Here is a 13,754-nt window from a genome sequence, read left to right on the forward strand (position 1 = left end):
TAGATTACGTTGCATCCTTGTTAAAGACATGAGCAACCGAATGAACGAGTAAATATAAAGTCAAGAGTTAACTAGAATAATCAAATATCAGAAGAATACAAATTAGAAATAGACAAGCAATCAATTTATATTTCAAGCTAAAATGGAGTCAGATTAAATGATAAAATGGAGTCAGATTAAATAATAAAATGGAGTCAGATTAGAGTTTAACTTAAATTGAAGAACTTTGCACACTGGAAAGACCGAACACGCAGGAAACCTTCATCCAACACCGGAAACCTTCTTTGGACCGGACGTGTGGACCTTACACAGGATTAGGCCATAGTTCAATTAGGACATTTAAGTAATTTTTATTAAGAATAGAAAAAACATTACTGGTGTCCATCTTGAGACAAAACAAAGGCACTGATATGTTTTAAGACCAGTCAGTTCAAGTTTATTTCAGTTGAAACAGCTCAGAATTACATTTTAGTCTAGGACTAGGCTTAAGCCTTGTCTGTGAAACCAGGGGAAAGAGTAGGTTTTTAAGATGGATTTAAAAACAGTAAGTGTTTGGGCCTTACTAACATGTAAAGGCAGATTATTCCAAAGTCTAGGGCCCGCCACTGCAAATGCACGGTCACCCCTGCTCTTCAGCCTTACAAGAGGGACATCTAACAACAAATGGTCAGTGGACCCAAGTTCCCTCGACGGAGCATATGGCTGTATTGGGGATGAACGATATTGGATTTCTGCCGATATCCAATATGCCGATATTTTTCACCTCATTTTGGCCGATACCGATATATTTTCTTTTGTTTGAAGACAACACCAAATCTCTCCTGTGCAGAAATTATAAGCAAAATACTTTTAATTAACTTATTTATTAGAATTAAATAAAAAAATAATGAAGGTTTTTTGACAGTACATTGAAGCTTTGAAAATAACTATAAATAAACTATATCAATCGTTGCATTCTTCATTGGCTCTTCAAGCCAATGAAGAGAGGCCAAAATGGGAGTAATATGTTCCCGCTTTCATGTTCCCATTTGCAAACGAGCTGCAGCATTCTGAACCATCTGCAGTCTGGTGAGGGAGGCCTGAATAATGCCTACATAAAGTCCATTACAGTAGTCAAGACAGGATGAAATAAAAATGTGTATAATTCTTTCAAAATCTTTAAAAGACAGAAAAGATTTAATCTTAGAGAGTTGCCTTAGCTGGAAAAAAAACAAAACTATAATTACCAAATTAATCGGTTTATCCAGTTTAAAATCATTAAAACACCCAAGTTTTTTTACAGAAGGCTTCACAAATGATTTTAAAACACCTAAATCCAGGTCAGGAGACCCACAGGCACCCCCAGGAGTAAACAATATAACTTCCGTCTTATCCTCAGTAAATAAAAAAAATGTACTGCCATCCAGGCTTTAATTTCCTCAAGGCAAAACAAAAGTGGCGCTATAGAATTTGGATGTTTTTCTTTCAATGGCAGATATAATTGTGTATCATCTGCATAGCAACTAAAAGGCGTTTTTAAACGTCACGCAGTGTCAACACTGACGAACCCATCAGCTAAAGATGTGCATCAGGAAGAGCACAGAGCTCAGCTCATAAAAACCCATCTGATGCAGCTTTTATTCTTTTTATTTTCAAGAAATCTAGAGCTCAGATTTGTTCATCATCCACCCATTCCTAATTAAGACATACAGACATTTGTTAATGAGGTTTAAGTGGAAAAATGTCCCATGAGCAAACGCTTGAAAACACAAAGCTTTATGTAATCTGTGCTGCTATCTGTCCCACATGGCCTTGTGTTTTTGGGTGCTGAAAAAAAAAAAAAAAACGGTTCAAAATGTTCATATCGTCTGTTTGGCATCCCGTCAAATTCCAACATCAGGAGATTACAGAGGAGACCAACACAACATCAATCGCATTATCAAACAGACAAAGACAGAGAGCGAGAGAAAAGCTCCTGTGTGTCACTCTCGAGCCAACAAACACAATTCAGATCTGCAAACGTGCTCCAAAACTGTCACTACTGTCAAATTCTTTTTGATGACACACTTCAGCTTTCACTAACAGCAGAGATGTCTTACAGCTGCTGTGTGTAATTTGTTTGCATAAAAACACCATAATATGTTTGCAGATATTAAGGAAACACGTTAAGATCACATACTTGTTTCTTTGCCAGTTATTCTGCTTTGAAATGTGTGTTTTGTGTCAGAATGTCTCTTTTTGTTTTGGTTTGCGGGACTCCGCCCAATGCCAATTTACTCCGGGGTTGCCAAGTTGGTGGAAACCACAGCGTACTGCAGCCATGGAAGCCCGTTCAGAGGTCGCAGACACTACCTGATCTAAAAAACCTCAGGATTCATCCAAAAAGCTTTAAATAAAACACGGATGAATCAACTCATCAATTTACAGCGTAAGGCTCTTGCGTTTCCTCAATCCGGCAACACGCATGAGTGTCGAGTCTGAAGAGGGGGCGGGAGAAACAATATTTTGAATTTAGACTGCAATAGCCATTTCAGCTGCCAGCATTTACTGTTGTTTGGTGAAATTTCACAGGCGAAGTCCAGTCATTCCCATCAGAATTCTCATGACTGGGAAATTTACAAGGATGAAAAATGTTTGATATGTTTGAGTCACTCATGCAAATTCACTACACTGACCAACAGAAAGCTGCTTGGTTTGACTCACAATCACTGAAGCAAACATATCTAAACAAAACAACAACAACAAGCATTTTCATTTCATCTTGCCTATAAAATGCCTGATGAAGCAGCGTTTATGAGCGTGGTGCTGCTTTGTGTACAGCCGTTACCGGGGGACCGCTATATTCCAGCCGCTGGTGGCAGAGAGTGAATTTGCATTTCCAAAAATGTGAAAGAAGTTAATGTGCCAACTAAAAATCTAAACAATTATGACCGTGATATTTATAAGTTTTAAATTGATATAATAATTTATGTTTAACTCATCCCTTTTCATAAATATGGTTTAAAGGCTGAAATACAATTTTATAAGATTTTAGTTTTTGTGAAAACCTGTATCTGAACTGTAAATCATGTCATTTTATGGCTTAATATGATACATTGTCCAACCCCACTCATGCGGTGATGATTTTACTTGTGCCCCTCTTAAAAAGGGTCATAAATTGCCTTAAATTGATTTTTTTAAATTCTGCAGATACCCTGTTAATAATGAAATACAATTCCTTCCTTGATATGCGTGTATAGAAAAAGTTTTTGATTGACATTTAGACACCTATCTGATTTTCTGTTTTTTTTTTTTTTTTAACATTATTTTTTATTTGGGCTAGTTAAATTAATTTTCGGGCTACCAAAATCTGAAAGCTACCTGCCCGAAGGGCTACCAGGGACTTTGAAATTTTGCGAGCCCTATAAAATATACTGCAGTGTAATGACCATTCAGTGTTTGGTAGAGACAGACGGTGCAGGAAAATGTGACACCAGATATAAAACGAGAGTCACAAAACCAGAGCATTTGTCAAGTTCACACTGGTTCGAGTGTGTGGACTGGGATTTGAGAGAGGAAGAGCAGAATGAAGCTGTTCATATAGAGGCCAGATCAGACCTGACAAGGAGAAAATCAGACAAAGAGATCACATGAAAGCACACACACGAAGAGCATGGTGTTGTCTTCAAGAGACGTGCTGTTGCTCTGCTCTGAATGACTATTGTGCTCCGGTCTCTCGTCAGTGCAGCGGGCGGAACAAACTGGTCTCATTGGGAGGGTGACACCGCTTCACTGCCACACAGGTGCACACACATCACCACAGTTACCCATCACTGGGGTAAACGTGAGCTCGGCTTTACTGCAGACATCAGGCTCAGTCCACATACATAGCACTAATTTCAGCTTTCCTTTCTGCCACACCAACGTCACCAAACGGAGCTGCAGAAATAAACCAGCTCACTCTCAAAACAAAACAAATAAACAACTCTATTACATATTATTTACTGGTCGACTGATATGAATTTTTTTGATGCCCAATAGGGCTGGGCGATAAATCGATTAACTCGAATGTGTAGTTTACGTCGATTTGTTTGAATGAAAATCGTTTTTCTCTTTAACATCCGCCGACACACCCCTATGTGCTCCCGTAGTTCCGAATGTGAGCATCTGTTGTTGCAGTCTCAGCTATTTTGATGTCCGTCTCTTTAGTTTCGTTTTCAATTGTGAAACAACGGCCCAGGACAGTGTTGCCACCATGTGGAAAAACTGATTACTGTTAAATAACTTCAGTGCCCACAATCCGCTGCCTCCAAATACAGTGTATGTCAAGAAAATTATGTGTACTATGGAACTCCTTAAAGGGAATAAATACGAGATGGGAGGAAAATATATTTTAATACTTTCTCTGACAGTTTTATCATTGGGTAATTGTATATAAAATTGCGGGCATCAAGGATTACGCCTGGCATTGAAACTGCTTATTAATGCACGATAGCTTTTTAGTTTCACTTTCACTTTCGAGATTTGCGATCGCATGTACTGTTTATACTATGGAGGCATCACTTTTTACAATGCCAGGGCCTGCCATCTTGTCTTTTTGGCTTGTTGTTTCTGATTGCACTTTAACCCCAAGGGGGCAACCCAGATCAAATCCCAGAAGGGAAAATCAAAACAACATGAAGTTAAAACTTGTTTTGAACAATTTCTTTGTCATCGGCAGATTGATTTTAAGTAGTTGGAAAAAAATAGATTTAAATCGTAAATCTAATTTTTTGTTAAAAAATCAGGGATTTTTTTTCTTAGGCCATATCGCCCAGCCCTAATGCCCAATGGTGACGTCTAAGGCCCCGATCAGACCGAATGATTTTTTTAGGTCTGAAAAGCGTAAAACGCTCACTGCCAACAGAAAACAATTTTAAAAAGGCGCCTCTCACTGCAAAAATGGCCGTATATATAATTTAAACATAGTAAAAGCATAATTGCTGAAATTATATTTCATACTTACATATTCATATAATAATTTGAGAATAAATATGAAAAATAAGTTGAATTTGATAAAAACAATATATATAAATCCTCCTGGGCATGGAATTCAGAGCTGCACAGGTTGTTGCTGGCATCCTCTTCCACTCCTCCACAATGACATCACGGAGCTGCTGGATGTTATGCTTCTCCACCTTCCGTTTGAGGATGCCCCACATGTGATCAGGGTTCAGGTCTGGAGACATACTCCATCACCTTCACCTTCAGCTTCATCAGCAAGGCAGTGTCATCTTGGTGTTGTGTTTGGGGTGGTTATGCTGGAAAACTGCTGTTCAGCACAGTTTCTGAAGGGAGGGCATCATCTTCTGCTTCAGAATGTCTCAGTGCATGTTGGAATCCATGTTTCCCTCAAGGAACCGCAACTCCCCAGTAACAGCAGCACTCATGCAGCCCCAGACCATGATGCTACCAACACCATGCTTGACTGTAGGCAAGAAATTTTCTCGGTACTCCTCACCAGTGCGTCGCCACACATGCTGGACACCATCTGAACCAAATAAGTTTACCTTAGATTCATCAGACCACAGGACATGGTTCCAGTAATTCATGCTCTTGGCCAGGTTGTCTTCAGCAAACTGTTTGCAGGCTTTTTTATGAGCCAGCTTCTGAAGAGGCTTCCTTCTGGGACAAAGGCCATGCAAATCGACTTGTTGCAGTGTGTGGCGTATGGTCTGAGCAATGACAAGCGGACCTTCCGCTTCTGCAACCTCTAAAGCAATGCTGGCAGCACTCATAAGTCAGTTTTTTGAAGCCAGCTTCTGCACCTGAAGCACAGCACAACTCAACTTCTTTGATCGACCCTTGCGAGGCCTGTGCCTGAGTGAAACCCGTCTTGGAAAGCCTCTGTATGACCCTGGCCACTGTATTGTAATTCAGTTCCAGGCTGTTACCAAACCTCTTATAGCCTAGGCCATCTTTGTGGAGAGCAACAATTCATGAGGTGCCATGTTGAACATCCAGTGGTCAGTATGAGAGAATTGTACTAAAAGAACCAAATTTTAACTGCTCTAAAACAAGATACACAAATTTGTATGGTCCTATCAAGCAGACAAACACATGAACATGATGAATAGGACGTGGCTTTGCATGGTTAAAACGATGTATAGCTGTTATCACTTAGGGTGTACTCACTTTTCTTGCCAGCATTTTTGACAATAATGGCTGTATGTTGAGTTATTTTCAGAGGACAGTAAATCTTTACTGCTATACAAGTTGCACATTGACTACTCTAAAATATATCCAAGTTTCATTTCTATAGTATTGTCCCTTGAAAATATATACTAAAATGATTGACAAAATGTGAGGGGTGTACTCACTTTTGTGAGATACTGTACATATATAGAGAGAGAGAGAGAGACACCAGTCAACCACTAATATTATTTGCATAACAGGCCACAAACTTGCAGTTGAATGTTTGTGTGTGTGTGTCTCTGAGCAGACACATTAACAGTCATTCATTCAAATTAAGATGTTCATCACTCTGAATATTTGTCTAGGTGTGAACAGGCCTCAACTGTAAGATCTGTTTGTTGGAGCATCACGACACAACAACACTGACTCAACTTATGGTCGACCAAAAACAATTAGCCCATTGTTGGCATTGCCCAATACTTTTTATTTTCTGCAAAAAAAAAAAAAAAAAAAAAAAAAAAAAAAAAAAAAGTGTTGTAAGCGGGACGTTTATTTTGACAGCACTGAACAGAAGCTCCAGACTCCGACTTTATTAGTTTACCGTCTTTGTTTATCGGTTCTGTTTGCTAGCTGCATCCAGTTCCAGTGTTGATGGGTTTTGGTTAAACACTTGAAACAAGTTCTGTGGTTACTGAAAGCTCAACATATTTTCATGTTGCATTGTCATAACACATAATGTAATCAATAAAAAAGTAACTAATATGATTGAGCATTTAAAAATGTAATACACTCTAATTACAAGTACTTAATTTTTAGCATCTGATTGCATAATCAAGATTACATGTAATCAGTTACTACTCAGCACTGGTTAGTAACAATGGAATTGCACCTATAGCTAGTTGGCTATCGCTCCCCACAGAAACTGCTCCAGTCCAAATGACTGCTGCCCACTACAGGATTTCCAAAACAAGTCCAGCAGCGCTCTACAGGACATGAGCGAGCCGCTCTTTCAACTGCTATCAAGCACCGTGATTTGAAGAGCAGCGCATTTTATCCAAATGACTTCTTCTCTCGGGCTTCAGGTGAAAGGTTGGCTCTCTAAATTGGCGTCCTGCAGATAAGCCGTTTTTAACTACGCTTGGGAACAGGCCAAACCCTGGGCCGCTCCTCTGCTCTCCTTCTAATCAGTCTGAAAGGAACAGCTGATCCGCTCTCGTATGGTCTTACTGTCGCTGAGTGAGCTGGAAATGTCATCAGCTCTCACGCAAACCCGTTTGAGTTTACGGGACGCTGCAGTAATGACATTTACCAGTAGATGCCCGTAACCCAATTCAGAACTAGAAACCGTTTACTCTCACTGGTTTGGTGAGAGCTGAAGAGGACTGAAGTCTTGCTGCATGATGTAACGCCGGTGTCTCTGAGGCCCAGTAGCCCTCACATAAATATTCCCACAACCCTTCCGAATGGTTAAGCAATCGCTGTCCCAGCATGCCCCAGAATTTGGAGGGCACAGTCAGAGGCGCTCCGACAGGAAACGCACCCTCAGACCTGTCCCCATTTCCACCAACCTTAAACACAACAGCAGAACGCTTCAGTGCAGTGATGTGAGAGAGGAGGCACTGCTTTTATCATTTAAAGTGGACAACAACAGCTGCTATTAAAAAGATGATGGTTTATTATGGCACTTTGAAATCAGTCTTATTTTTTTACCCAATTTCCTCTTTCACCCTAAATTCCTATTTTTAAAGTTTTTAGAGTTTTAATTAAACTGTAATCATTAAAATGGGTGTCTAATCAGATGAATTGTCTGCTGTCTGTTTTAATCTCTCTGGACTGTATTATACGATTTATACAAATTTATTATCAAAAACAGAGAGAATCAATTGAATGCATATAACTTTTAAAAGATTTAATTAATCATTTAAAATATAAATCAAATGAAATTACTTCCATTTTTTGGCAAACAAAATGCTGCAAAACAGAGGTTTATACAGTAGTTTCAATTAAAACATTGATATAAAAAAAATGTGCGATAACTTGTTTTTGTGAGTTGAAGAGCCTTGAGTTTCTGATGAAAGTTTTTTCAAATGAAATGGTGAAATGCTGAAGTAACTCTGAAGTTGATGTGTTCATATAGTGAGAAGCAGACGAGCGTTATGCGTTTCAGTATGTTCAGTGGAGCAAACGGAGACACACACAACATGCAGACTTCACATTTACACTGCAGTGCTTATATATATATATATATATATATACACACACACACATATATACAGTGCCCTCCAAAAGTATTGGAGCAGTAAAGACAAAATTGCTCTGTTGGCTGTGGAGTCAAGACATTTACAAATATGATTAAAAGATGAATATGAGACAAAACTACAGAATGTCACATTTTATTATTGTGTGATTCAACACATAGATGTTTTAGCAGCTAAGAAGTTCAGCACTTTTAGAGTTCATCCCTCTATCTGATGTGAGCATAAGTATTGGAGCAGTTGCCTCACAGGTCTTTCTAAGTGATCAGCTGTGTCCTCCCACATGGAAAGAACCTATATGCAGTATATATGCACATATTCATATATTCAGTTTTTTGTCTTATTTTTGTTCTTGTACTATATTTTTGTTCTTGTACTATATTTTTGTTCTTGTACTATTTGATTGTTCTTAAGTAAATAAAAAATGTAAATTTCGACATTTTTGGCTTTTATTTATGTTGTCTAGCAGCTATGGATTTTAATAATTTTAGTAATATATAGGTAAACATAGGTGCATATATGCACACATATATATACACATGCATATATGTACATATATTATAGGAAAACGGCCAATTTTATATATGTCACATATATTAAAAACATATCAAAACCTATATTAAAACATATATGTTTATATAGGTTATTTCCGTGTGGGCTGTTGCATTAATTCTTCAGATATTAAAAGCAGGGAATGTGTCGTATCTGTTATATCCATTACTTCTGTATTCTGAATCTTGCATTTGATGATGACACACACAAACCAGGATGAAGATGAGGGAGCTGACTTTGAGAGAAAAGCAAGCAATTTGGATGCTAAAAGAAAAGAGGAAGTCAGCTAGAGCTCTAGCAAAAACAAAGGGCATGGAGAAATCAAGAGTTTGGAAACCACCAGCGACACCAGCAACCAGCAACGACCTGATCGGCTGAGAAAACAACAGTAGTTGATGACAGACAAATCATAAAAGCTGTGAAAATGAACCCTAAAAGACGTGTCTGTAAAATCACCAACAACTTCCAGAAAGCTGGGTGATGCTCTGACAATCTACTGTCCTCAGGAGACTTTGACACAGAATTACAGATGCTACACAGCAAGATGCAAACCTCTGACCAGCACCAAACATAGAAAGACAAGATTAAAGTTTGCAAAAAAGCACAAAGGTGAGCCAGAAGAGTTTTAGAACTGTGTTTATGGACCGATGAGACAAAGATGAACCTTTATCTAAGTGATGGGAAAGCAAAAATGTGGAAAACAAAGGGAACTGCAAATAATCCCAAGCATACAGCCTCATCTGTAAAGCATGGTGGAGGTGGTGTCATGGCATGGGCATGCATGGCTGTCTCTGGAACAGGCCCTCTCAACTTTACTGATGACTTAATGTATGATGACAGCAGCAGAATGAATTTGGAAGGGTACAAAACCGTCTTGCCTACCAATATTCAAGAAAATGCCACCAGATTCATTGGGAAGTGCTACATATTGCATCAGGACAATGACCCAAAACACCCTGCCAGTTCAGTCAAGGAATTTATAAGAGCAAAGAAATGGAAAGTCTTAGATTGCCCAAGTCAATCTCCAGATTTAAATCTGATTGAACATGAATTTCACCAGCTGGAGAGGAGAGTAAAGGCAGAAACTCCCAAAACAACAGAGCAATTTTGTCTTTACTGTTCCAATACTTATGGAGGGCACTGTTTTATATATATATATATATATATATATTTATAAAACCATTTGATGAAGTGTACATGTACAATTCTTGCCAAATTCTATGACAGTCCATACTACACAGAAAATTTCAGTTTTATGACTGGGTAAATGTGACGGTTCACGTTGCAGGAATCACAGGGCTCTAGTTTATGATGTTTGTGTCTGTTTGAACAGGTGTGTATCTCTGCAGAGCTGCATCTGTCTTTGACGCGGTGAACAGTATCGAGTTAATGATTAGTCAAAGGATGATGTCAGCTGTAACGCACAGAGACTACAGCTCCACGAGGACCGTCAGGAAAACGACTCACTCCTGCTGAAGCTCACCCCAGAGACCCAGAGCACCGCAAGAACACGGCCAACAAACACCCACAACTCCAACTACTGCCTGCTAACCCTGCCTCGCTGCAGGCACCTGGGGTCTCATTTATAAAACTCTCCGTAGATTTCATCCTAAACGTGTACGTACAAAAGCTATATATATAGCACAGTGGATGTGATTGCTATTAAACTAAAAAGTAAAATTGACTGGCATGCAGCAACTTCCCAATGCAGTGAACAACCGTACGTGGGTTAAATAACCCTTTGTTCAGAAATTCAAAACACAAGCTAACAAACAAAAACAATGGCACACAAGTAAAGATGACCAACAAATAAGATGTGAAATTATCCCGAAGCTTTCCCGCTGTCTGTTTGTGTTGTGCACTGATAGAGACGCTGCACAGATCTGACAGATGGTCTGGGGATAAAGCTACACCGGTGGACTAGCAGAAAACTGTCCAATTGGAAGTAAAACCTTCACAGCTCATCCAATAGAGATCCATACTCCACCAAAACCTGACACTCGAGCACACGCTAATCCCAGCAGCGCTGGCGACGGCTTTAAGCGGCTGCAGCAGGGAGGGGTGCTGCGTTTCAGAAGATGTATTGTTTCGCATTGTCAAAACAAGCCCTGAAATCCTGAGACAGTTCAATGGGAATGAAACCGTGCACCGACTCTTTTTAGTGGCTGTTTCTTGTCAAATATTAGCACGTACACACATCACATTATCCACACTGACACCTACAAATATTTGCTACTTCATCACATGCATGTTGATAAACCTACTTCACGATACATGCATTAGACAGTACTAGAAATAAGCCTAACAACAACAGTGTGGTTCACACAGGAAAGAAGTCTGTGCTCACTCTGCATCACACCATCAAATGTACTTTGAGAAGAAGGCACTGTGTTTCATACAGTACTGTGTGTACGGTATGATAAGAGTAGGCTATCTGTTGTATCACTTTGTGTACTATGCAGTCTCCGTTTGACATTGCAGTGGATTTTCCCTTAAAATCCAGTGCTGCATGCAGAAACACAAACTGGCACTGCATTATGATTTGATGCACAAACCCGAGCTAGATCAGTCAATGAAAATCTAATGATTAATTCGACCAAAAAGTTTATATTAAAATAACTTAAAATGTATTAACATTTATTTTAATAACAAAATAAACACATACTGAAATATACTAAATATTTTATTTGTTTACCTGCATGTCGTTATGATCTCAGTGGGACTTCAAGGGAATATTTTAGAGCAGCTAACACTAAAGATCTTTGTTGGACGGACAAGGTGAAGTCCCAAAAGTCATTCATGAAAAAATGGCGTGGAGTCAAACATATCTCAGTACCCAACAAATATCAAATATGCTGAGTCTATGAGAGAGAGGGGCACTCCCAAAAAATGCACAAACGTGCCTAAAACTCCTCAGGAACAGAGATTACACTGAGGAGAAGACCACAGATTCATATAAAAACATTTCATTGGGGTCAAGTAAACCCTATGCAGCAATTTACAATGAATCAGCCGAAATAATTTCATAGGTTTGAAACAATATGAGGGTGAGGAAATATGACAGAATTTTCATTTCTGGGTGAACTATCCGTTTAAGGCCTTTGGTAAAGTGTCAACAAACTAATAAATTATGACTGGCCTTCAAAAAAATGCCAAGTTGTCCATAGTGTCTCCCAAAATTCTAGTTACTAACTCGTGTAAACCTGCTACAGTTTTAAACAGAGTATGAAGCCATCAGAATAAATTAACCGGAAACGCAAATCAGACATTTTTGGCGCGTTCCAGCATTTTTGCGAATTTTAAAAATCTCCAATGCTATGATGGCAAAATTATTACTAACAGGCTTGCAGCAACTACATTTTTAGAGTAACGTTAGAGAAAACAATAACAATAGGCTTTGAGGCGTGTGTTTTTTTTCTTCTGTGAAGCGTGCGTGCGACGCGAATAAAAGGACGTTTTCGTCGCGTCGCTCGCAGTGGGTGACGTAACACGAGCACATCTGGACTGACTCTCCGGCGTCGCGTCATTCACATTATTATTGCGTTTTACTCTGCGCGTTAAAAACGACGCCAGACCAAAACCCGTCAAAGGACGACACGCAGCGATGTACTGGGGCGTGTAAAGGTGATCACACACACACAGAGAGGGCTGTGAGCTCGCGCCAGCCACGTGCCACTGAATTTTAAAGGCAAACACAAACACGTTAAGATGATTTTAACGGCCTCCAGTCGCTTGAAATGGCCTGATGTTACGCAGCGTCACATCCAGATGAGTGAAGCAGGTCGAGTTCAGGCGGGTAAAGAGCTGTTAAAGCAAACAGACAGCAGTGATCGGTGTAAACATCATGACTGGAGATTATATCGTTACATAAAGACGCCATATGGGATTTGGCTGGGTTACAGAGAACCTGTCCATGTGTCACATACACAACACACACATTTAACGAGCATCACACAGCGCCAGTGGACGGTTACACACACCGGGTTCATTTCCAAACACCTCAGCAATGCGAATAACCCACGACAGGCTGTAAATCATCATTACACGATTCATTCGAGACACTGCCCGCCAGAAAGAAGCAAATACAGGATTAATATCGCACTTATCGCAGTTATCTTTTGACAGATGTGACATCAGACTAACGGCTCATCATAAAGTTCTCCTCAATCAGCTCCTTGCGGAATCACCTATAGCGAAGATACACACAAACACTGCTCATATGAGTAAAACAGACAAAATCGCCGTACCTTTTTCAGTCTAGACGCGCTCAGCGAAACTTTGAGGATGTGGTGTCCGGTTAAAGAGCCTCTGACCGCCGCAGAAATGTAAAATTGAAATTCCCACACCGAAATCTTTCTGGGAGAAAAGCCAACGTAGTGAAACATGCGAAGCCTCCCCTCTACGATCCCGCCGAAGCCCGCCTCTGCGTCGCTGATTGGCTGGCGGATATCGAACTCGAGATATCATTGGTGGGACGCGCTGCCTGTTCGAAATTCTGGCTTTCTATTGGAGGGCTCTGACAGTAGTTTATAATAAGGATGTTGACTACAGAACTGCGGACAAAAGCAACCACGGCGAAGACTGTTTCAGAGAAACAGCGCACTCTAGCGGATATGATTAAAGCCACACGAGAAGAAAACTGCCTAACAAATTTCACAGCTCAAGTTATTCATTTGAGCACTGAGGTAACTTTTTTTTGTATTTGTACAGTTGTTATACAGTTTTGAATTTAGCATGCAGTTATTGTAACTGTAGATTAAATCATTCTGTTGAATTTCTTTAATGATGATGGTGTAAATACCATGTTAAATAGCA

At 39.6% G+C, this 13,754-nt stretch overlaps 1 protein-coding gene across 12 annotated transcripts in view; it reads right to left on the bottom strand.

Annotated features, from left to right (window-relative positions):
* The window catches only part of LOC306880535 (protein 4.1-like), a 113,278-nt gene extending 99,756 nt beyond the window's left edge, over nt 1-13,522 (bottom strand). For 8 of the 12 annotated variants that reach the window (XM_079434108.1, XM_079434107.1, XM_079434113.1 and 5 more), the window contains exon 1: nt 13,187-13,357. The gene's annotated coding sequence lies outside the window, so the exon portion shown is untranslated. Of the gene's footprint in view, nt 1-13,186 lie in introns of all 12 variants that reach the window. The other 4 variants (XM_079434117.1, XM_079434115.1, XM_079434114.1 and 1 more) reach the window with 3 other exon arrangements.
* Between the last annotated feature and the right edge of the window lie 232 nt (nt 13,523-13,754).

Source organism: Barbus barbus, assembly GCF_936440315.1.
Source record: "Barbus barbus genome assembly, chromosome: 14".
In the NCBI taxonomy this organism is placed as follows: Eukaryota; Metazoa; Chordata; class Actinopteri; order Cypriniformes; family Cyprinidae; genus Barbus; species Barbus barbus.